This window comes from Coptis chinensis, chromosome 1, assembly GCF_015680905.1.
Source record: "Coptis chinensis isolate HL-2020 chromosome 1, ASM1568090v1, whole genome shotgun sequence".
NCBI lineage: Eukaryota > Viridiplantae > Streptophyta > Magnoliopsida > Ranunculales > Ranunculaceae > Coptis > Coptis chinensis.
In genome coordinates this window covers 51459870-51482564 of record NC_141456.1, presented here as the reverse complement: position 1 = coordinate 51482564, position 22695 = coordinate 51459870, and positions in this window count along the sequence as shown.

Below are 22695 nucleotides of genomic sequence, written 5' to 3'. Positions count from 1 at the left end.
CCTGTGTTGATAACCAAGATCATGCTGAAGTTGAGAGCAGCTCAGGCGACTGATAGGACTTACATCACCCTACACCGAAACCCTCGCATCTATAAGGAGTGTGTCCAACGAGTGTGGAGGTTGGCTGAGGATAGAGAAGAAGAAGAAGAGGATGGTGGAGATGGGAATGCCGAGGAGGCTGGGGGAAATCAGAATGCCTCGGAGGATGAGGAGGATTTGACTTGTTTTGATATGGATGCCTTGGAGAGGTGTTGGTCAGACGCAGAACGCATGGTTGTGATTCATCGTGGCATGCGTTCGCTCAACACCATCTGCGAAGACCTCCGGACTCGACGGCAACGATGCATCATAACCGAGATCCGTTACCGCAGAGAGGATGAGAGGTGGGAACAGATGAGGGCGAGCTAGAAGCTCGCCGCCGGTTCGGGAAGATGCTTACCGATTCCCACCTCACGGGACTCTCTCCTCGAGGACACACCATCGAGGCACGAGCGTCGTCGCCGAAGGATCTAATGGTCTTGGCCCATCGGAGAGCCAAGCGATCTCGGACCGTGTGCCCTCTGCTACGATCTGCAGGAGTAGTTAGGGATAGCATCGTTTGATGTTTTATGTTTATTTGTAGTTTCATTATTGTTATTTATTTTAATGTAAGTTTTATTTCCGTAATTTGAATTTTGTAGTGAAATGTACTCGAATGAAAATTTTAATATAATGGTTATTTTACTATCGTGGTTTGTCTCATATTGATCCCACCTTCCCAAATTGTTTGGGGTGGTTTTATCTATTCCAAAGATGATTTTTATATAACCCTCGTGTTAGAATTTATTCGCGAGTCAAGGTGAAAATATGGCCGTTTAGGCATATCCGAGAATAAGTATAAGGGTAGGATGAAATCTAGATTAAATAGGTAGATTCTATCATAAATTCAACCTAAAAGATACTAGGTTTGAATTAGAATCAAGATAATGAGTTGTTTCCGTTTTCGGGTTTGGAAATTTTAGGATTTCCGGAAACTGCCGTAATTAGTTTTGGCAACTTCCGATCCGTTTTAGCAACTTAAAACCTATATAAACTTCATACATTCTACACTCACAACTCACACTACACCTAAACTCCATTACTCACCTTTCACTCCCACGATTCCCGTTTTCGCTCATTTTCCGAAGTTTCAACAACTCCGAAAGACTCAAGCAGCTCTGCATTATTTGTTTTCTGAATTTTTGTCGAGGCGCTTTTCGGCCCAAAGGCCGAAGCGACCAGCTCAAACACTGGAAATTCCAACTATTCGAGGCGCGCGACTTCTTCCGTGGACAGAAAAATTTCCAGTTTTCTGCGGGAAGTATCCGAATCATTCGCAGCTATTCCAGAGCATAAGTTTGAGATGACATCTCCAACATTGATACCGGAACAGTCTTTCGAAGATTTGTTCCAAAGCACTACTTATGGTGCTTGGTTTCGCGAGGCGATCACATACGTTGGTTGGGAGCCGCTTATGGTAAGACCTGATGCACTTTATTCTCCAACACTAGCATCTTATTTTTACGATAACTGCATTTTCTTTGAAAGACCAGATGGAGAACAAGTGTTCTCCATCAACATTGATAATGAACCAATGGAAATTACCAGGTTCTTGCTAGCATTTGTTCTTGGACTTGCTATGCCCGCTGAAATACAAGACCCATGGTGCTATTGGGTAGATAATATGTATGTCTACACTTACGAGTTCTTGCATGAGCCGTACGGCGCAGGCATTTTCCGTATCGAGGACCAAGGGGACTATAACGTCGCTTTTGGTAGCCTGTCCATGAACGCATAGGAACTGTTATGTTTTGGATCATGCTAAACATTTTAGGGAATGGCGTTTTTTTCGTGAATGATGCCACTTGCGGCGTTTTCCTTGCTTTAGCCACGGGGCGTATGTGTCATGACCTTCCCGAACCTTGATGTCTACTTTAGCTCGAGCCCCCATAGCATGAGGCATAAGTTCCTTCTTATGCCCGTTCTAGTTTCCGTATTATGCTATGTTTCTTTCCTGTTTTTGTACACGCGTTTCCGCGGATTGGATTACGGTCGACCGCGGTATGACCCACCAATAGTATTATTCGATCCTTCCGTGCAATGACTTGGCAAGGGTGGAGGATACAACCCCATCAGGTTGCACCCTACACCCCATCAGACCAAGTGGCTCTTAATAGGTTAGCAATAATAGATGATAAATGGCGGGAAGCCTGGCAAATTATCATGGCATGGCAGGATGGAAAGGAACCTCACTTCTTTATGAAAGAAGAGGATGAGTAAGATGATGAGTAATGCGGGAGATAAGGTAAGTTTTCATTCTAGTTAGTGTCTGCTTATGTCCCAAGCAATTTCATTCTTGTTAACCCCATAATGGGTAGAACTCGTATAGAGTTGCGTCAGTTTTTATTTCCTATATTAGTACGTTCTAACTTTGTTTTGCAGATATTCCTGAATTTCACGCGTTTCAATGGTATTTTTCCTACCCTCTTTATTTAAATGCTTTGAGGACAACGATGCTTCTTGTTTGGGGGCATAGAAACACGGTAATTAAGGCATCTGTTAGGATATAGATAGAGTTAATATGCATTTGTTTTCTAGTTAAAATTTTAAAAATTCAAAAATATAAATAAATAAGTTCATGCTATACACTTAGGAATAGTGGTATTGTTTTCCTTCTATGCTCTTAACAATCTAGAAATCTCCGTAGCTTTTGCATCGAAATAATTTTTAGAAACATAGGTTAATATGTAGGTAATAATCTTTGCATCTATTTATAAATATATTACATGAGTATCGATGATTGTTAGCAGTAAGTTTCTGAATTCTAGGCTAGAGTACTTATTCTACAAATCCTGTGAGAATATAGCCTAAAGCCTTATATGAGCGAAACATTTGAGAAATGACACAAGGGAGAAGTAAAATCCGGATAGAGATATCACACGTCCACTTGCTTGATCACTAAACCATATCCTAAGTGAGAATTTAGGCCCTCTTTGGATCGATATAGCCAGAAATTCAAACCTATGAATTATTTTCCGCTAGTCGCCCCTCTGAGCCTTTCTTTAGCCTTTCATAAACCACAAATCCTTTACCCTGTTACAAAATTAAAAAAATAATAATAATATTCAACCTACCCAATTAAGATAAGTCTGAGAATAGAATGAGGAAGAAAGAAGAAGAGAAAAACCTGTGTAAACAAAAGTTAGTTAATTGCTTCAGAAAATAAAGAAAAGAAGTTTTCATCCAAAGAAAAGAAAAAAAAAATAGAAATAAAATAAAAACTCCAAAAAAAAAATAATAATAAAAGGGAGTCAAAAGCCAAAGTAAAGAAAAAGAAAAAAATATGGCTAAGGATGGAAACAAAGTATAGAAGCAAAAGAAAATAACAAGGTTTTCTCTAAGTTACACAATATGAAGACTCTATTATCTCAGACTTGTCCTTTTGAATATCCATTTCCTTCCTTCTTAAACCATCTCCTAATCCCCGCAACACCTAATAAAGACCTCTAGCTCAATTAAGAATAGGTTAGTGTGATAGTAAGTGGCAGATGTGTTTGATCGACTCCGGCTTCCTTGTTGTCATTGAGATCGTAAGGTAAAGTGTGCCCACCTTCTTAGAGTAAAATGAAACTTGAGTGGAAAAATCTGAGTGTTGTATCTTGACTATTATTGTGAGAACCTACTTAAGGACGCTTATTCCGAAGTTTCAAAACGGACCGCTATTGCATTTCATAGTATTACTCATTGTATATATGTTTATTGTAGATGATTGATTATTATGCATATATTAGCTTAGGTTTCGACTTGATTACTCTATATACATTGCTAATGAGAGGTATAGATAATTTGGAGCATGAATAAGGAAACAATAGTTTTATTTCTTAGTCGTTGTAGTATAGATGAAGTTTGTGAGTACCTTCATCGAAAAACTCTCACGAGGCTATAACTTCTCGTTCACTAGGGAATTCCTAGTGGTTTAAGGCCTTGTTGCATATATGGTCAATGCAATCGCTCAAATAAACTAGAGTAGTTAGAACTCCATTTTTTGTCACTTATTCTAATTTCTCATCTTTGCTTGAGGACAAGCAAAATGCTGTTTGGGGGTGGTTTGATAAGAGCCCAAAACTGTAGTTTTAACCCTGTAATAGACATACTTTTAGACCAATTATGTGAGTAATAATTAAGAGTTAACACTGATTACGTGTTTTTATGCATTTCAGGCTTCAAAGTCCATTATGTGCAGAAATGTGTCACTTTAGCAAGATAAAGGAGCAAAGGTCGGTTACTAAGGAGTTCCGTGATTAAAGGCCAAGATTCAAGAAGACAAAGCCTTTCTAAAGCCCGGTCAAAAGCTGAAAAGTCGACGCGGGTAGAAACAAAGACACAAAGTCAGTGAACTTTTCGAAGGCCATATCTTTGGACTCAGACCTCGGAATGGGGCCTACCTTATGTCAAAACGACCGGATCGGAAAGAGATTTCCAATGGTCTAAGCCGTGATCCAATCAGAGGAGCAAAAGTGGACGAAAAGTCTATTGAAGCCAACTGCAGTTGAAGAGGCCTTTTGGACTGAAAGAATTGGGTTTTGGGCCTGATTCTCTGGCCCAAAACATGGCTCCAAGCCCATGCATGATTTTTGGATCTGAAAGTATAAAAACAAAAGCTTAGCTCTTTGTTAATGGTGGATAGTTAATGGTAGATAACTTAGAATAGAAAGTAGCCATTAGAATAGCTTCTAGATCTAGATTTAATTGTTTTAATTAAGTTTAATTTCAAATCCAATTCTTGTTTTAGATTAAACTATCAGAATCATTACTCTTAATTAGTTTGATTAATAAAATAGCTAGTTGTTAAATTTCGATTCTTGTCATTTACATTTGTGTTAGATCTGATTCATTTACTACTTGTTATTCAATTCTTAGTTATTAATTAGATTTTAATTATTATTTAATTTAGATTAGTAAATTTCAATTCTTTATATCATGTTTAGTTTAACTTTAATCGGAAATGATTGCATAATGATTCTCGGCTAAACCTCCATTAGAGGGGGTTGAGAAGCCTTGATGAAAGCTTGATTCCGACTATCGTAGAATTGTTGTAATTTCCTTTCCACTCTAGAAACGATTAGTTCACCATGAGAATGGGTTTAATCGTTCACATGCTAGTTATGAATTGGTAGGAGTGCCATGTGTAATTAGGGATTAGGAAGAACCAATTGTTCTCTGAAGGGCAGTTCAATTCAATTACGACGATTAAATCGCGTTAATAGGATTAAGTCGAGTTAAGGTGGAATCAATCCCCCTCTAACTCCTTATCATCGAATAAACGTAGCATTCCCTTAGTTATTTTGATAACCGGCTAGTTGCATCTTGTGGGTAGTTGCATCGTAGTCTAGTTGCCTTTTAAGAAATCTCTCATTAGACCTTAAGTAGAGTAATTACACGCGGATAACACAAATCTTGGAAGGACTAGGAGTGGAACGAATCACTCTACTCCACTATATCTCATAGGATTGAGAGTAGAAATCTTTGATAAGCATATAAGCATCATAAATAGTTTTAGTTTACTTACGTTTTGAGTTTCATCGTTCATTTCGTAGGTAAGCTAATTATTTTACGTTTATCACTTACCCAGCACAATAAATTTCTTGGGGTTGTTTAATTTGGTCTCCCAAGTTCTCCCACGGGTGGTTTTCCGAGGGAAACCCACCCAACTTCGAAATCAGGGGAATATCTCCCCATCCACCCGGTGGACATTCAAAGCGGGCACATGAAGGAAAACCCAACACTCGAATGCTAGTGCACACCCATATAGGGTGTGTGTAAACGTCTTTTCCGGTTGAACCTGAAAGTGCGTCTCCATATCTATATATAGAACCTTAACACCATCAAGAATGCCTTCAAACGTCAGATACCCCCAAGGGAATTTGTCAAACTTTGTCAAATCAGCTGCAATATCAATATGTTTGACATCAATGCCCTTCGAACCGCTTGGCAAGAGGAAAGCCCCGAGCACAAACAAACGGTTAAGTTGGTGGATGTCGTCACAAGTGTTCGGATCTCTACGTACCGAAACTTTCTTAGCTTTTTTCCTTGCTGCCACAAACTCGGTCAGCATAACGGCCCCAAGCGGAGTCGAGCGTCTTCCCTCTAGCTAAAAATACCTTAGACAAAAATCAGAAGGGTCAAACACGTCCATTTTGTAAAACCACTGAGGTGTTAGCTCTATGGATAGACTGGTAAGGAGGGCCACATCGGAAGGAGTGAAAGTCAAATATCGGTTTCCTATGTTGAAAGTCATTGGCAAAATCTTCTTTTCCAAAACCTCAATAATCAAATTTGGGTAGGCAACCAAATGAATTTTCTCACCGCCTTGAACATCAACTGAATTCATATCAAGGAGAAAAACAAATGGAGACTTTTTGAAATGTTTGGTTTCATCTTTGTTGAATGTGGAAAACAGTTGCTCTTCCAGCACTTTTGGAGAACATCGACAAGTAACCTTGATGTTTCTTCTCGGAGGAGGTTTCGACTTTTCCTTCTTCTTCGAAACAACCTTCTTCTTCACTTCCTTCTCTTTCTACACATAGTTCTAATTGGGCACTACTTTCTCTTGCCCCCACCCTTTTTCATTCTACACAAGAAAAAATTAAATTTTCAATTTCGAACATTGTAACCTAAATATGAGAACGGCCCCTATGATAATTTCCAAAATTAAAAGTAGCAACGGAATACTCTATTTTGAATATTCGAGTCAATTACAAATTTTCAACTATTGAAATTAGGGCACAATTAAGGAAAACAAATATGGTCAAATTAACTGATATAGTACAGTAAAGTTCATACCTTTAAGGAAAAACCAAATCAAGTTGCTCCAAAATTTAAATCCGATTTAAACGACAGAAATTTGGGTTGAAATTTTGGTTGAAAATTTAACTTCAATGTTAAGCTTTCGAGAGAGAACTTACGAAAAAACAGATGGAGAGAAGAACAAAAACTTTCCTACTTCTAGTTTCCCCCCAAAAACTAAAGGAACTAAATATTTGGGATTGCTGAGGTGGTCCACATGAAGTAGGTAGAAACTAAGTATGAATTTGTTAACCACTAATTATGCTGCTAGATTCCATCATCACTCTCACCAATTAGAGCATTCTCATTATTTTCTAATTAATAATTAAAAGGGTAATTAAAATTATTCAATTTAGAAAGTTTAAAATTAGTCTATCTTCTTCTCCACAAATAAGTGTGGCCTCTATTAGACAATCAAGCCTGAATAGTTGTTTGAACGAGTTACAACAAAAATGGATACGTGAAGGTTTAATTACTGAATCACTTCCCAATGGTCTGTTTCGGGTTTGTTTAGATAAGGAGGATCTGCTTCTAGGTTATGTTTTAGGTAGGATCCGATGTAGTTTTATACATCTTGTTTATATAGTCTTTACAATTACTAATTATGAATCTAGGTAGAAATAAAATGGATCTGGAGGAAATAATAAAAAGTTAATAATATCAAAAACTTCGGATCCTTTATACTTAGAATTTGATTACTATAAACAAAATACTTATGCACCTCAAAAAAACTGAATTACAACTGCTTAAGAGACATTATGGACTAAACCAGATTTCATGGACTAAACATTCTTCTCATCATCCTCTTTCATAAATTCTACAAGGGTATCCAGTGTCGATGCTTCATTTCCAAATCTAAATGAAACATTTTGACATCAAAGTTCTTGTGCTCTTATCCTATTTATTGTTAGCTGGTTCAATTACAAGTTCTTGAAAGCTACATGATTCGTGGGTTGGTGTTTGAGAGGTTATACTTGCCAATATAGCCTTATTAGGACTTCTGACAGTGTTCAGTATCAACAAAATATAATTCTTAAATAAAAGGATAAAAATTACAATAGTATATAAGATAAATGTGAGTTAGTTGCATGTAGAATAGAGTCACCATCATCAACCTTTTCAACTTCTCCGTCTTGTTAATAGATGAAGAAAATATGGATACAATTAGTACAAATAAGTGCGTGAGTCAACACTACACACTCTAAATAGTGGAAAAAACATTAAGTTTCAAACAAGTAACCTTATGCCAATCTAGAACTTTCGTTAGCCAATGCTTGGTACTCACTTTCATTAGCAAATCATTGCCACATGCATAACCTTTTCTTTTTCACAGGGAATATCAAGTTATTTTTCTTGCATACTCTTACCCTGTGCAATGTGCAAAGCCGTGTAAAGCCTACTTTTAGTTTAGTTATGGATTCATTCCTCACATGTTTAAAAGTTCACCTGCATACTCTTGCACTGTTTATTACAACATCGAAATTGATGTAACAAGACATACTCATCTTAAGCCAATTTTGTATTGAGCACTTTGACTGTCCAGATGAATCGTTAGCAATATCCATGTCTGCATTCTGCAAAATCAACATTTGAGCTTACAACAGTTGAGGTCAAAACAATTGAATTTACACTTCACATAACTTGTAAATATTTAAGACAAAAGTAGATAGAATCCTTTGAACACAATAAACCACCCACCCCTTCATCATAAATTGACTTCTTCAGATCAATTGAGATTTCCCCTTCAGACTGCCAAAAAAACAAGGGAAGAAAGATGCATCCAGTATTGCAATCTTCCAACCACAGTGTACAAACAAAAAAGATAAAAGCATGGAAATACCAATTTTGCAGCAGTTGATGTTTGTACTTTGCAACCGTTGTTATCAACCACCACTTCACTGCAATTATTCTCAACAACTCCACCACTGGTGTTCTAAACATTTTGCAGTTGAGAACCCCCAATGGACTCATTTTCCAATGAACTTATGCTTAAGACTTCATTGGGCAGGTCTTCTCCCTCTTCACATTCTTTTTCAATTTCAACAACATTCTTCTCTGCAATTTGCTGAGATAGATCATTATCATTAGAAATTTTTGTCTTTTGCGTCCTGGGTTTCTTAGTAAAGGGTAGAATCTTCAAACTAGACTTGTGTGTGGTCCTCGCCTGCTTCACTAGATGTTCATGTCATGTGGCTACATGTTTAGTTGATGGTTGCCTCTTCCTCAGCGGTTCAGGGTTGTCTTAAACTTGCTTGGTGTCTGATTTTCTTTTCTTCTTGGTAAGACTTCTCCCTCTTGGCAACCTCTTTGCCGACGATTCTGCAAACACATCATCACCACAGTCCTCCGGTACCATAGTTTGCCCTTCAGTTCCCTCAACTTCCACAACAGGTCCAGCAACTTTGCTTGAAAGCTCCCATAACATCTCCTCAGCTTTTCGTTTAATCACCTGTCATTATAACATGAGATTCATGCCAACATACATCACTGATACTTATTAGACTAATGGACCAAAGAAATAGAGGAAGATAAAACATTACCTCTGTTTGCTTTGCTTGATGAAAACAAATGTCTAGAGGAACCTGCTTATCAGCAGCTTCTCTCTGTAACAAACAACCTAATCAAAAACACTTTTAATAGAAACAAACAAGGGATCCGTACTAACAAAACAAATTTACAACTTAACCTTAACTACATCTCTGTAGACTCTCATTGCTTGCACATTCCGTGGAACTTGTAAGTCATTCACCACATGAACTTTTCTCATGTTTTCAAACTGGGGTCCCACTTACTGTTCTGCATGGTTTTCCTTGCAACTTTAACCCACCCTAGAAACCAGGGGAAAACATTCATATCCAATCAATATGCATCCAAAGAGGGAATATGAAGGAATATCCACAAGGTGAAAGCAATTGCACAACCGTCTAGGGTGTGTGTAAACGGCTTCTCCTGAAAACTGTTAAACTGCTTCTCCATTTCATTGTTTAGAAGCTCCACACTAGCTTTAATGCCTTCGAAAGTAAGCCCCATGGAAATGCATCAAACTGTTCCAAAACTTGTGCAATGTCGACATGAAGTACACTAACTCCGTTCGTAGACTTTGGCATAAAAAAAGCCCCGACCACAAACAATCTGTTCAGGCGGTATATGTCATTCCTAGTCGTCTTATTCCTTCGTACTGACTTTGTCTTAGCTAACGTCCTTGCCGTCAAAATCTCCGTTAGAAAAACATCGTCATAGTAACTCTACTGAAGTTTGGTTGTCGTGAAATACCTTAACCAAAAGGTGGTAGGCACCGTTGAATCCATCCGGAAATACTAGTCAGGAGGTCGATCTGTGGACAGTCCAGTAAGAAGGGTCACATCCAACTCCTTGAAAGTTAAGTATACCTCTTTTATTTTGTAAATCAGTGGTAAAATCCCTTTTGCAATACTTCCACAATCATATTGCAGTAGACAAGCATAGTATACCTTTTACTGTCAGTCGGATCTACTGTATTAATATCTAGAAGAAAACCAAAAGCTGATTTCCTGAAATCAACCCTTTTATCTATATCAAATGTCAAAAACAACTTATCCTCGAGCATTTTCGGACAACATCGATTGGTAACCTTGATACCACCTCGAGGTCGACCGTCTTCAACTTTTTTAGGCTTATATTTATACACATCTTTCTTCATCTTAGACAAAATAACATAAAACATAATAACATTTTTCTTCCTAATTAGCCAACAGTTTCACCAATATGAAATAGTAAACATTGTTTCCCCAATCAAAATACTTTCTCTACCTCTACCAATAACTACAATAAGATATCTCATGATCAAATGTAATTACCAAATTCGACAATGAAAATAACTAAAGTAGCATTGTCTTATGTGATGTATCAAACTGTGTGGCAGATATTTATCTATATCTATATATGGAACAACCTTGTACCCAAATTGAAAGTTTTTTTCAAATTGAGAAGACAGATCATTACAACCGAACACCCCACGGGATAGCCAACTTTATCATAACCTTCCTTTCAAATATTTTCATATTACTACAAGACAAAAAAAGATTCGAAAAAAGATTAAGCGTCGTGACAAAAATATCTAGGGAATATCATAAACAACAATAGAGAAATGCAAAGACATCAATATGATTTAGTGATATGTATTGACATTTTACTGTTTTGGATTTTTCCCTTATTATATTTGTCATGATGCTAAACCTTTTACCCAAACTTCACCTAAAAATTAAGGAAATAATTGAAAAGTTGGACATGAAAGAGTTACCTACCTCCGGTGGATGTACTGTTATAATGATCTATCCTTTCAAATTGAAAGTTTTTTTTCAAATTGAGAAAACAGATCATTAATAACCAAACACCCACCAGGATAGCCAACTCTATCATTACCTTCCTTTCAAATATTTTCATATTACTACATGACGAAAAAAAATCCGAAAAAAAATTAAGCGTCGTGACAAAAATATCTAAGGAATATCTTAAATAACAATAGAGAAATGCAAAGACATCAATATGATTTAGTGATATGTCTTGACATTTTACTATTTAAGATTTTTCCTTTATTATATTTGTCACGATGCTAAACCTTTTATCCAAACTTCACCTAAAACTTAAGGAAATAATTGAAAAGTTGTACATGAAAGAGTTACCTACCTCCGATCGATGTATTGTTATAATGATCTATCCTCTCAAATTGAAAGATTTTTTCAAATGGAGAAGACAGATCATTATAATCGAACACCCACTGGGATAGCCAACTCTATCATAACCTTCCTTTCAAATATTTTCATATTACTACATGACAAAAAAAAATCCGAAAAAAGATTAAGCATTGTGACAAAAATATCTAGGGAATATCATAAACAACAATAGAGTAATGCAAAGACATTAATATGATTTAGTGATATGTCTTGACATTTTACTGTTAAAGATTTTTCCCTTATAATATTTATCACGATGCTAAACCTTTTACCCAAACTTCATCTAAAACGTAAGAAAATAATTGAAAAGTTGGACATGAAAGAGTTACCTACCTCCGGTGGATGTATTGTTATAGTGATCTATCTTCTCAAATTGAAAGTTTTTTTTTCAAATTGAGAAGACAGATCATTATAACCGAACACCCACCGGGATAGCCAACTCTATCATAACATTCCTTTCAAATATTTTCATATTACTACATGACAAAAAAAGATCCGAAAAAAGATTAAGCATCGTGACAAAAACATATAGGGAATATCATAAACAACAATAGAGAAATGCAAAGACATCAATATAATTTAGTGATAGGTCTGGACATTTTACTATTTAAGGTTTTTCCCTTATTATATTTGTCACGATGCTAAACCTTTTATCCAAACTTCACCTAAAACTTATGGAAATAATTGAAAAGTTGGACATGAAAGAGTTACCTACCTCCGGTGGATATATTGTTATAAAGATCTATCCTCTCAAATGGAAAGTTTTTTTCAAATTGAGAAGACAGATCATTATAATCGAACACCCACCGGGATAGCCAACTCTATCATAACCTTCCTTTCAAATATTTTCATATTACTACATAACAAAAAAAAAATCCGAAAAAAATATTAAGCATTATGACAAAAATATCTAGGGAATATCATAAACAACAATAGAGTAATGCAAAGACATCAATATGATTTAGTGATATGTCTTGACATTTTACTATTTAAGATTTTTTCCTTATTATATTTGTCACGATGCTAAACCTTTTACCCAAACTTCACCTAAAATGTAAGAAAATAATTGAAAAGTTGGACGTGAAAGAGTTACCTACCTCCGGTGGATGTATTGTTATAATGATCTATCCTCTCAAATTGAAAGATTTTTTCAAATGGAGAAGACAGATCATTATAATCGAACACCCACTGGGATAGCCAACTCTATCATAACCTTCCTTTCAAATATTTTCATATTACTACATGACAAAAAAAAATCCAAAAAAAGATTAAGCATTGTGACAAAAATATCTAGGGAATATCATAAACAACAATAGAGTAATGCAAAGACATTAATATGATTTAGTGACATGTCTTGACATTTTACTGTTAAAGATTTTTCCTTTATAATATTTATCACGATACTAAACCTTTTAACCAAACTTCATCTAAAACGTAAGAAAATAATTGAAAAGTTGGACATGAAAGAGTTACGTACCTCCAGTGGATGTGTTGTTATAGTGATATATCCTCTCAAATTGAAAGATTTTTTTCAAATTGAGAAGACAGATCATTATAACCGAACGCCCACCGGGATAGCCAACTCTATCATAACATTCCTTTTAAATATTTTCATATTACTACATGACAAAAAAAGATTAATCATCGTGACAAAAACATCTAGGGAATATCATAAACAACAATAGAGAAATGCAAAGACATCAATATGATTTAGTGATAGGTCTTGACATTTTACTATTTAAGGTTTTTCCCTTATTATATTTGTCACGATGCTAAACCTTTTATCCAAACTTCACCTAAAACTTAAGGAAATAATTGAAAAGTTGGACATGAAAGAGTTACCTACCTCCGGTGGATATATTGTTATAATGATCTATCCTCTCAAATTGAAAGTTTTTTTCAAATTGAGAAGACAGATCATTATAATTGAACACCCAACGGGATAGCCAACTCTATCATAACCTTCCTTTCAAATATTTTCATATTACTACATAACAAAAAAAAAAAAAATCCAAAAAAAGATTAAGCATTATGACAAAAATTTCTAGGTAATATCATAAACAACAATAGAGTAATGCAAAGACATCAATATGATTTAGTGATATGTCTTGACATTTTACTATTTAAGATTTTTTCCTTATTATATTTATCACGATGCTAAACCTTTTACCCAAACTTCACCTAAAACGTAAGAAAATAATTGAAAAGTTGGACATGAAAGAGTTACCTACCTCTCGGTGGATGTATTGTTATAATGATCTATCCTCTCAAATTGAAAGTTTTTTTTTTTTTCAAATTCAGAAGACAAATCATTATAACCGAACGCCCACCGGGATAGCCAACTCTATCTTTCAAATATTTTCATATTACTACATGACAAAAATATATCCGAAAAAAGATTAAGCGTCGTGACAAAAATATCTAGGGAATATCATAAACAACAAAAGAGAAATGCAAAGACATCAATATGATTTAGTGATATGTCTTGACATTTTACTATTTAATATTTTTCCCTTATTATATTTGTCATGATGCTAAACCTTTTACCCAAACTTCATCTAAAACGTAAGAAAATAATTGAAAAGTTGGACATGAAAGAGTTACCTACCTCCGGCTCAAATTGAAAGTTTTTTTTTCAAATTGAGAAGACAGATCATTATAACCGAACGCCCACCGGGATAGCCAACTCTATCATAACATTCCTTTCAAATATTTTCATATTACTACATGACAAAAAAAGATCCGAAAAAAGATTAAGCATCGTGACAAAAACATCTAGGGAATATCATAAACAACAATAGAGAAATGCAAAGACATCAATATGATTTAGTGATAGGTCTTGACATTTTACTATTTAAGGTTTTTCCCTTATTATATTTGTCACGATGCTAAACCTTTTATCCAAACTTCACCTAAAACTTAAGGAAATAATTGAAAAGTTGGACATGAAAGAGTTACCTACCTCCGGTGAATATATTGTTATAATGATCTATCCTCTCAAATTGAAAGTTTTTTTCAAATTGAGAAGACAGATCATTATAATCGAACACCCACCGGGATAGCCAACTCTATCATAATAATCCTGTCAAATATTTTCATATTACTACATAACAAAAAAAAAATCCGAAAAAAGATTAAGCATTATGACAAAAATATCTAGGGAATATCATAAACAACAATAGAGTAATGCAAAGACATCAATATGATTTAGTGATATGTCTTGACATTTTACTATTTAAGATTTTTTCCTTATTATATTTGTCACGATGCTAAACCTTTTACCCAAACTTCACCTAAAATGTAAGAAAATAATTGAAAAGTTGGACATGAAAAAGTTACCTACCTCCGGTGGATGTATTGTTATAATGATCTATCCTCTCAAATTGAAAGTTTTTTTTTCAAATTGAGAAGACAGATCATTATAACCGAACGCCCACCGGGATAGCCAACTCTATCATAACATTCCTTTCAAATATTTTCATATTACTACATGACAAAAAAATATCCGAAAAAAGATTAAGCGTCGTGACAAAAATATCTTGGGAATATCATAAACAACAATAGAGAAATGCAAAGACATCAATATGATTTAGTGATATGTCTTGACATTTTACTATTTAATATTTTTCCCTTATTATATTTGTCATGATGCTAAACCTTTTACCCAAACTTCACCTAAAACTTAAGGAAATAATTGAAAAGTTGGATATGAAAGAGTTACCTACCTCCGGTGGATGTACTGTTATAATGATCTATCCTTTCAAATTGAAAGTTTTTTTCAAATTGAGAAGACAGATCATTATAATAGAACTCCCACCTGGATAGCCAACTCTATCATAACCTTTCTTTCAAATATTTTCATATTACTACATGACAAAAAAAGATTCGAAAAAAGATTAAGCGTCGTGACAAAAATATCTAAGGAATATCATAAACAACAATAGAGAAATGCAAAGACATTAATATGATTTAGTGATATGTCTTGACATTTTACTGTTTAAGATTTTTCCCTTATTATATTTTACACGATGCTAAACCTTTTACCCTAACTTAACCTAAAATGTAAAGAAATAACACCACACATTTGTTCAAGAAAACAAAATATGGGAAAATGGTGAAAATATAAGGGTTCCGAAAATATAATTGCACAAATACGAAAACAATCACATCAAATTAAAATCAAAACTTGAAGTGTACCTTCCACTGCAGATGCAAATCGGGTATACAATTTTGTTTTCAATTTAAGGTTTGAGTCTGGTGTTTCATTTAGGGGTTTCAATTTAGGGTTCTAGAAAATTGAAAAGAGAAAGCCTCAAATAAGGGTTTTTGGGTTGAAGAGAGAAAAGGCCCTTTTGGACATTTGGAGAGAGAATATGTGAATCAATTCCCCTTCAAATTGACTTATTTGGGTTGCAATTTTCAAATTTTATTGGGTCCCACAAAAATTACTTTTTCTTCAATGCGCATTACTATAAATGCACTCTATGTGCAGTGTTTTGCACCGTCAATTTTGAATCTTTCATCAAAACTGAATAAGGGTAAAATCAGCAGATGAGTTGTTTAACTGGCTACACAAAGTTACCAAATCTGTGTTGGAAATAAAGCATTGGTTTTGATATTGTAGAATAGAATTTGAAGCGATTAATATAGAAAAAGGAGCATTGAATCTTCTTTCATAATTATTGATTAAATTAAATTGAAATTTTTATGAATGAATTCAAATCGCCTAATGAAACTCTTCGGTTATCAAATCTTTTGTATTTTGCTCTCTTTGTATTTATCCTCATTCTTGCTCTCTCTGTCAATTCAATTTCCAATTGCCACAATCTCCATAACTCAACCAAAACGAATCACCAACTTAATGGGTTAACTTGGATTTTGTATCTGAAACGAGATTTTGGGATTTCGTTTGTCTCTTTCTTCATTCTAATCAAGGTCAGTTATCATGCTTGATTTTGACTTTATGATGATTAATAATGATAGGATGAATCCTGTGTTTATTGTACCTACCACACACACAAAGTTTTGATGTCAAATGCCTTGTGAGATGGTTTTTTGCTTTTTCCCTTCTGACTTTTAACTTTTTTTTTTTTGTCTAGATCCCTACTTTTTAACTCAGTGCAAAAAAGTTGTTGACATGGATGTTTTTTTTTTGTCTGATTCGGAATAACCCGTGGTCTAATTAAAGTCATGATGGACACAAGTGGTACATTCTCAACTTTTACATTGTTCAAATACTGGGCTCAATTTGGACATCCACGATACATATCAAGAAATTGAGTATCGATAAACACCCATATCCTGATATTTTGTAATATTTGTGTAAGTATTCCAGATGAATGCATGCATAAAAACCGATTGCAAGAGTATGCTCAGAAATCCAAACGGCCACTTCTGACCTATAATACTAAAAGCTTTGGAACTGTGCCACAATTTAGATCTTTTGTTTTGGTTGATGGGGTAAATTTTATGTCGGTTGAGACATTTCTACATAAGAAAGAGGCGGAACAGAATGCTGCTAAAGTTGCTCTGGAATCTATATTGAAGAAGGTCAAAGACGAATAATAGATGAGGTGTGTTGCATGTATGTGTGTGTGTGTGTGTGTGTGTCTCCGTGTCAATGTAACTTAGGTTATATATTTTTATTTGTTTTTGTCACTCTTGCAGGATATGACCTATTGCAAATCCATCCTTAATGAATTTGCTGTGAAGATTGGTTTGGAAATGCCTTTTTATACAACTACCCAGTCAAATTGTCTTGTTCTAGTGTTCATGTCAACTTTGGATTTCCATGGTAAAACATATATCGGTACTCCCGCCAGGAGCAAAAAAGGCGGCAGAACAAATGGGTGCAAGTTCTGTTATCAAGTTAATTTTAGGTAGTTCTTTATGTTTTGATTCACGTTGATTAGATTTGTGGATACATGTGATTGAATGATAAACTAACCTCAATGTTCAAACGTATTCAAGCCGTGTAGTGTTGTTGGTTGTTGTCACTCTATTTTGCTCTACTTCCTTGCTGTAAATTGTAGAGAGTAAAAGAAGTAAATGATTGACCATGAATTTAAGAAGAGGTGAAAGGGGGTGAAGATTTGGGTGCGCAATCTAATTAAGAAGAATAGAAAATACGAGAAATTAGGGACGAAGGAAAATATGTGAAATGCCAACGCTACCCCTAGGTGGACACTTCGGCTATCGGTTTCGGGTTGGAAAATATGTGGTCAGGAATCGTGCGTAGCCACACACATCACGTGCACTGAAGAAGCCCCCAAAAAACAAAAGGTTCAAGGTTTTATGGTTATAATCAAGTGAGCGGAGCAAACGATCTTGGGCAGAGGGGGGGGTGTTATCTGCGAACAAAAACTAAGTTGGTTGGTTTCTATCTGTCTCCCTCTCCCTCTCAACCAAACCCTAACTCTCTCTCTCTCCCCACCCACAAACCATCTCTCCCTCTCTCTTCTCCACCCTCCGCTCACGCCCCCACTGCTTAGTAGTTATCTAGTAAAAATAAAGAATGAAATAAAGTTTATTATTAATCAAGTGAGAGGTAGCAAACAGCGAACGTTTTTTAGTTTTGTTTGGAAAGTTGGGAAAATTTTTGTTTGGGTTTTGTGTCCCCCCCTCTTTCACAACTTCACTCTCTCTCTCCCCAGCCGATTTTTTCCCCGCCACCACTCCCCCGTTCACGCACACCCCTCTCCTCTTCTTCTTCTTCTTCTTCTCCTTCATTTACTCCCTCTCTCGTGACTCTCCTTCACCCATAACCCTCCTCAACCAAACCCAACTCTCTCTCTCTCTCTTCCCTAACTCTCCCTCTCTCTTTCTTCTCCACCCTCCGCTCACGCTCCCACTGCATCGTAGTTATTCTAGTACATAAAAAACTGGATTTCTGTCATGTCCTATTGTAAGGACATGCGAGTAATTACTTTAGTTATATAAGGGTAGGATAGTATTTCTAATAGAGTGAGATGCAGTAGTAGTTGGACAAGTGTAAGGCTAGTAAGAAAAGAAATCTCTTGTATTAAGGGAAAAGGAATGTATGAAAAGAGAGAAGAAAAAAGAGAATAGAAGTGGCTCTAGTTTTCCAGGAAAATAGAGATAATTTTAAGTGTTTTGTTTCTGTTTACTTATCAGAATAGAACAATTGGTATTCAGAGCTTACGTTTCTGGTGACTATGACACTAGGTGAAGTGGAAAAACTAGCTAAAGGAACACAACACCAAGTTAATGAGATGCAAGGGTTAATGACTCAAGTCAACGACAGATTAATCAAAGAGATCCAAGCAAGAGAAGTAGCAGAAAGGAAAATGGAGGCGAGACTCGAACTTTCAGATAAGAAGTTAGACGCTAGATTTGACCAGCTGTTGAAAATAATGAATGACAAAGGGAAGAACACCACCGTAGCGGCTGAGTTGCCTTCTGGGTCTGGAACTCCTCTAGAAACCACCATTGAAGTTGAACAATCGACAACTTACTCAAGACAAAAGATTCCAAATGACGGAATGACCAGGGTAATCTTCTTAAAAACCCTAAGTTAGAATTTCCACATTTTGACAGCACTAATCCTCGTGTGTGGGCTAGGAAGTGTAATCAGTTTTTTCACTTGCATCCCATGGACGATAAAAAAAAGATTAGTATAGCATCACTATACTTTGAAGGAAGAACAGATTCATGGTTCCTGACTTACCAAGATGGGAAGGAATTAGTAGATTGGAATGCTTTAGTTGAAGTCATTTGTGATCGATTCGAATTGGTATGCTAAGAGAACTATGTAGGCAATTTTAATAAACTGATTCAAGTGGGTACGGTGGATGAATACTTTGAGCAGTTTGAAGAACTTCAAGCTCTTATGGTGAGTAAAAATAAACAGTTCAGTGAAGAGTACTTTGTTCTTAGTTTTCTTAGTGGGTAGAAAAATAAATTGAAAGCTTTCGTTCAAATGTTTAAACCTACCAATCTGAGTAATGCATTGCACCTCGCAAGGATGCAGGAAGTGGCATTGGATGCCCAGGTTAAGAAAGCAACAAAACCTATACAAAAAAACTACACCAACACCACATCATATTTTTCCACTCCATCTTACCAGACTAAACAACCCACAACCTCCAATCCCATTCCAAAAGTCCCAAACACCATCAAACCCTTGAATACCACCCCAAGTAACTCCAATAGTGCAAACACCACCTTACCACCCATTAAACGACTCATGCCAGCACAAATGAGAATCATAAGAGAAAAGGGACTTTGTTATAATTGTGAGGAAACTTACAAACTTGGACACAAGTGTACAACTCAACACTTGTATATGTTGGTAGGGACAGAAGAAGATCATGAACCTATGGAAGATGATTGCGAGGAAGAACAGATATTACAGCAAGTAGAAACGGATATGAAGATTTCACTCCATGCATTAACATGGAATGTGGGGCAGAATACCATACGAATCCCAGGTTTAATAAAAAAGAGATACATTACTGTGTTAATAGACACCGGTAGCACACATAGTTTCCTAGAATCGAAAGTGGCTAGACAGGCTGGATGCAAGATTAAACCAACAGCTCACATGTTAGTTACAGTTGCTAATGGTGAGAAGACTATTAGTAAAGCTATATGCCATAAATTGAAATGGGAGATGCAAGGACATTCTTTCGAAGATGACATTAGAATACTACCATTGGGTGGGTGTGACATGGTCTTAGGTGGTGACTAGCTGAAGCAGTGTGGAGATGTGATACTTAACCTTCAGAAGCTCCAACTAACTTTTACAAGGGGAAGCCAGAAGATAGTACTACGAGGATGCCCAGAGGTTGCTTCTCTAAAGATGATTACCGCAAAGGCCTTATCAAAATTTCTGAAAAAGAACACTCATGCTCTTGTGGGTCAAATATTTTCCATCACAGTTACTGCCATCAAGCTTGAAATTCCAACTGAGGTAGTTCCTTTACTCTAAGAATTTGCTGATGTATTTCAAGAACCTCAAGGTCTTCCTCCTTCCAGAACATTAGACCACCATATCCCACTCAAAAATGATGTTGAACCCACCAACCAATGACCGTCCAAGCATCCTTACATTCAAAAGGCAATTCTCGAATCATTAATGAAAGAAATGCTACAATCTAGATTGATTCAACCCAGTCACATCACATTCGCTTCACCTATGTTATTAGTTAAGAAAAAGGATGGGACATGGCGTTTCTGTGTGGATTATAGGAAGTTGAATGATATGACAGTGAAGGATAAGTTTTTCATGCCAGTTATAGATGAATTACTAGATGAGTTACATGGGGCTTGCATTTTTTCCAAATTAGACCTTCGATCAAGTTATCACCAGATTTTGGTACATCCAGAAGACATCTACACAGCATTCAGAACTCATCAAGGCCACTACGAATTTAAGGTGATGCCCTTTGGACTAACTAATGCTCCAGCTACATTCCAAGCCCTAATGAATGAGATTTTCAGTCCTTTTCTAAGGAAGCAGGTATTAGTGTTCTTTGATGACATACTAGTATATGGTACCAATTTGGATGAGCATTTACTCCATTTGAGACAGGTTTTAGACACACTGAGGCAACATACACTCTATGCAAAGGCTTCTAAATGCACTTTCGCACAATCTTAATTAGAGTATTTGGGTCACTTAATCACACCTGAAGGAGTAGCAGCTGATCCAGCCAAGATCGATGCCATGATCAATTGGCCAAAACCTAAAACAATCAAAGGGTTGAGAGGCTTCCTAGGTTTAACAGGCTACTACAGGAGGTATGTCCAAGGATATGGCAACATCAGTCGACCTCTCACTAATATGCTAAAGAAGAGTAATTTTAAATAGTCCTCCGCAGTAGAAAAGGCATTTGATGAACTGAAAAGAGCAATGACTTCAACACCTGTTCTAGCACTCCCTGATTTCAAGCAAACCTTCATAGTGGAGACTGATGCATGTGCACGAGGAATTTTACTGCAAGGAGGTCGTCCTATCTCTTTCTTTAGTAAGGCATTAGGTCCTAAAGCACTAGGTTTTTCTACCTATGAGAAAGAACTCCTTGCAATTGTCATGGCAGTAACAAGATGGAGATCCTATCTACAAGGGCACCACTTTATAGTTCACACAGACCAGCAAAGTATCAAATTCTGTATGGAGCAAAGAATTATAACACTCTTACAACAGAGGTGGCTTACCAAACTATTGGGCTTTGATTATGAAATAAGGTACAAAAAGGGGAAGGAAAACACCGCAGCTGACGCACTTTCAAGAGTAGTGGAAGAACAAGGAGAATGTCATCTTATGACTGTGGTACAACCACAATGGATAACAGAAGTGTCCCTCAGTTATGCTCAAGACGCGACCCTCTAACAATTCATCTCTCAAATCATGGATGCACCAACAAGTTTCCCACTGTACTCTTATGATTCAAGTGTCCTCCGATACAAGGGTAAACTTTATATTGGTAGTAAGACTGCCTTATGGTCCAAGTTGTTATCAACAATCCATTCTTCTGCTATAGGTGGTCATTCTGGTATTCAAGGAACTTATCTCAGAGCCAAGACCTACTTCTACTAGCCAGGTATGAAGAAAGATTTACTTGAATTTGTAACTACTTGTGTTGTCTGTCAGAGGTGCAAGGGAGAACATAACTTTCCTACCGGACTGCTTTAGCCATTGCCTATTCCAGTGCATGCTTGGCAACACATTAGTATAGACTTCATTGAAGGTTTACCCAAATCGGCAAGCAAAGATGTTATTTTAGTTGTAATGGACAGATTCACCAAATATAGCCATTTCTTGGCTCTCAGTCATCCTTATATTGCTTCTTCAGTGGCTACAGTCTTCATGGATCATATCTACAAACTCCATGGCCTTCCCCAAACCATTATTTCTGACAGAGACAAGGTTTTCATCAGCTCTTTTTGGCAACATTTGTTCAAGGCATTGGGAACTGAACTACATCTCAGCACAGCTTACCACTTTCAAACTGATGGACAAACTGAATGCACGAATGCCTGCTTGGAAGCTTATTTGAGATGCATGACCAGACACACACCACAACATTGGGTAAGGTGGCTCTCTTTGGCAGAATGGTGGTTCAACACTAACTTTCACACCAGCTTCAAGATGTCA